This window comes from Triticum urartu, chromosome 5A (genome assembly GCF_056163025.1).
Source record: "Triticum urartu cultivar PI428250 chromosome 5A, HENAU_Tu73, whole genome shotgun sequence".
Lineage (NCBI taxonomy): Eukaryota > Viridiplantae > Streptophyta > Magnoliopsida > Poales > Poaceae > Triticum > Triticum urartu.
In genome coordinates, this window is record NC_141877.1 from 501,815,179 (window position 1) to 501,819,442 (window position 4,264).

Consider the following 4,264-nt stretch of genomic DNA (forward strand, 5'->3'; position numbering starts at 1 on the left):
CATGTGGATCAACTTGTGTGTCTAGGGGTGCCCCCTGCCCCTATCGCGCAAGGGGAGGAGGCCGGCCGGCCCTATGGCGCGCGAAGGAGGAGTCCTCCTCCAAGTAGGAGTAGGACTCCTACTAGGAGGGGGAAGGAAGTGGGGAGGTAGAAGGAAAGGGGGGCGCCGCCCCCCCTCTCCTAGTCCAATTTGGACTAGAGGGGAAGGATGTGCGCGACCCACCCTAGCTGCCCTTCTCTCTCTCCAATAAGGCCCATATGGACCATTACTTCTCCCGGGGGGGGGGGTTCCGGTAACCCTCCGGTACTCCGGTTTTCTCTGAAATCACCCGGAACACTTCCGGTGTCCGAATATAGTCGTCCAATATATCAATATTTATGTCTCGACCATTTCGAGACTCCTCGTTATGTCCAAGATCATATCCGGGACTCCGAACTAACTTCGGTACATCAAAACTCATAAACTCATAATATATCTGTCATCGAAACCTTAAGCGTGCGGACCCTACGGGTTCGAGAACAATGTAGACATGACCGAGACATGTCTCCGGTCAATAACCAATAGCGGAACCTGGATGCTCATATTGGCTCCCACATATTCTACGAAGATCTTTATCGGTCAGACCGCATAACAACATACATTATTCCCTTTGTCATCGGTATGTTACTTGCCCAATATTCGATCATCGGTATCTCAATACCTAGTTCAATCTCATTACCAGCTAGTCTCTTTACTTGTACCGTAATACATCATCTCGCAACTAACTCATTAGTTGCAATGCTTGCAAGGCTTATGTGATGTGCATTACCGAGAGGGCCCAGAGATACCTCTCCGACAATCGGAGTGACAAATCCTAATCTCGAAATACGCCAACCCAACATTTACCATTGGAGACACCTGTAGAGCTCCTTTATAATCACCCAGTTACGTTGTGACGTTTGGTAGCACACAAAGTGTTCCTCCGGCAAACGGGAGTTGCATAATCTCATAGTCATAGGAACATGTATAAGTCATGAAGAAAGCAATAGCAACATACTAAACAATCGGGTGCTAAGCTAATGGAATGGGTCATATCAATCACATCATTCTTCTAATAATGTGATCCCGTTAATCAAATAACAACACATGTCTATGGTTAGGAAACATAACAATCTTTGATTAACGAGCTAGTTAAGTAGAGGCATACTAGTGACGTTTAGTTTGTCTATGTATTCACGCAAGTATTATGTTTCCGGATAATACAATTCTAGCATGAATAATAAACATTTATCATGATATAAGGAAATAAAATAATAACATTATTATTGCCTCTAGGGCATATTTCCTTCAGTGTGAGCGTTTGTCCTTTTTGGACGCTTATTCCGGGTATCACCTGATCCATCTGTACGGACCCGATGAGATAAAAATAGATTTCATCATCCCACTTGGGTGCTTCTGTTATGTCACTCTACCATTCGGTTTGAAGAACGCTGGAGCCACATTCATGCGGATGATTCAGAAGTGCTTGCTCACTCAGATCAGCTGGAATGTGGAAGCATACATGGATGACATTGTGGTCAAGTCACGTAAAGGTTCCGACCTACCGGCTGACCTTGCTGAAACCTTTGCCAACCTCAGAAGGTATGATATCAAGCTTAATCCATCAAAGTGCACGTTTGGAGTTCCAGGCGGAAAATTACTCGGTTTTCTCATTTCCGAACGAGGGATCGACGCTAACCCAGAGAAAGTGGGTGCCATACTCCGGATGAAACGCCCTGTGCGTGTGCATGATGTCCAGAAGCTTACTGGTTGTTTGGCCGCCCTAAGTCGATTCATTTCTCTCCTCGGTGAAAAGGAACTGCCTCTTTTACCGACTGATGAAGAAGTCAGATAAGTTCGAGTGGACTCCTGAAGCTGATGCAGCATTTGTAGAGCTTAAAGCCCTGCTTTCCACCCAGGCGGTGCTTGCTGCTCCAATCAGCAAAGAGCCTTTACTGCTTTACATTGCAGCCACTGGACAAGTCGTCAGTACAGTACTTACGGCCGATCGGGAAGAAGAAGGAAAAGCATACAAAGTTCAGTGCCCAGTATACTATGTCTCTAAAGTTTTGACTCCATCAAAGCAAACATATCCACATTATCAGAAGCTTGTTTATGGGATCTATATGACCACGAAGAAGGTTGCACATTACTTCTCTGATCACTCCATTATAGTCGTCAGTGATGCTCCATTATCAGAGATTCTGAACAATAGAGATGCAACTGGTGGAGTGGCAAAGTGGGCAATTGAATCCTTCCCTTAGATATCAAGTTCGAGGCAAAGAAAGCTATCATGTCCCAAGCAATAGTAGATTTCCTCGCCGAGTGGATTGAATAACAACTGCCGACTCAAGTTCACTCGGAGCACTAGACCATATTCTTTGATGGTTCCAAGATGCTGAATGGTTCCGGTGCTGGGGTGGTACTGTTATCCCCCCGAGGAGACAAGCTCAGATATGTCTTCCAGATTCACTTTGATTCCTCCAATAACGAAGCAGAATATGAAGAACTCTTGTATGGGTTGCGTATGGCCATTTCACTCGGCGTCCGTCGCCTCATGGTCTATGGCGACTCATATTTGGTAGTCAATCAAGTGATGAAGGAGTGGGACGTTAGAAGCCCAGCCATGACTGGTTACTGCAACGCAGTGATAAAGTTGGAAAAAAATTTGAGGGGTTAGAGCTCCATCATATACCCCGACTGAAAAATCAAGCAGGAGATGATTTGCAAAGATAGGCTCCAAGAGATAAGCCATTTCCAGTAATGTGTTCCTGGAGCATATTCATGCACCTTCAGCTCAAGAAGATCCCTTCAATGAAGAGCCCCCGCAGCCTAAGAGTGCCACAGATCCGACTGAAGTCGAGGTCCCAGCCATGGTCGACTTAATCATGGAGGTGTTGGTCATCACTCCCGACTGGACAGTGCCATACATTGCATATATCCTTAGGAAAGAGCTCCCAGAAGATGAAGAAGAAGCTCGACAGATCGTCCGTCGATCCAAGGCCTTTACTATAATAATAGGCCAACTGTTCAGAGAAAGTGCAACTGGGGTCAGCCAGAAATGCATAAAACCAGAAGAAGGCCGAGTGATCCTCCACGACATCCATTCGGGGACCTGTGGTCACCATGCGTCCTCTCGGACCATTGTGGCTAAAGCATACCGAGATGGATTTTATTGGCCACGAGTAAATGAAATGCCGAAAGATATAGTCGACAGATGTGAAGGCTGCCAGTTCTACTCCAATATGTCACACAAACCTGCATCAGCCCTGAAGACCATCCCACTGTCTGGCCCTTTGCTGTTTGGGGATTGGATATGGTTGGTCCACTGACAACTGGTAGGAGCGGCTTCACTGATGTGCTTGTAGCAGTCGACAAGTTTACCAAATGGATCGAAGCCAAGCCTATTAAGAATCTTGAAGCTAGTACTGTCGTCAGCTTCATCAGAGAGTTGATTTTTAGATATGTGGTTCCGCACAGCATCATCACTAACAACGGATCGAACTTCGATTCTGATGAGTTCAGAACCTTCTGCGCCTCACAAGGCACATGAGTCGACTATGATTCAGTCGCCAATCCCCAGTCGAATGGACAAGCAGAAAGACCAAATGGCCTGATTCTCAAAGGACTGAAACCTCGACTGATGCGAGATCTCAAGCACGTAGCGGGCGCCTGGGTTGATGAACTTCCATCAGTTCTCTGGGGATTGAGGACAACTCCTAATCGGTCGACTGGCCGAACTCCATTCTTCTTGGTCTATGGGGCTGAAGCTGTTCTACCGAGTGACTTGCTTCATAATGCACCACGAGTTGAGCTCTTCTCTGAAGATGAAGCATAACAAGCTCGGCAAGACGCAGTCGACCTCCTAGAGGAGGAAAGAGAGATGGCCTTGATCCGGTCAACCATTTATCAACAAGACTTGCGTAGATTCCATGCTAGACATGTGAAGGGTTGAGCCTTTCAAGATGGAGACTTGGTTCTTCGAGTGGATCAGCAGAAACCACACAAGCTCGCCCCAGCTTGGGAAGGTCCCTTCATTGTCACTAGAGTGCTCCACAATGGAGCATACCACATTTAAAGTGTCGACCATAAGAAGGACGAGCCACGGGCTTGGAACGCGGAGCTGCTCCACCCCTTTTATACTTAAGTACTCATTCGAATAAAGTGTAATAAGAAATAGCTTTGTAATTTGTTTATCAAAGACAAGAGCTTTACAGTCCTCTAGCAGGATTGTTGTTTCTTGTGT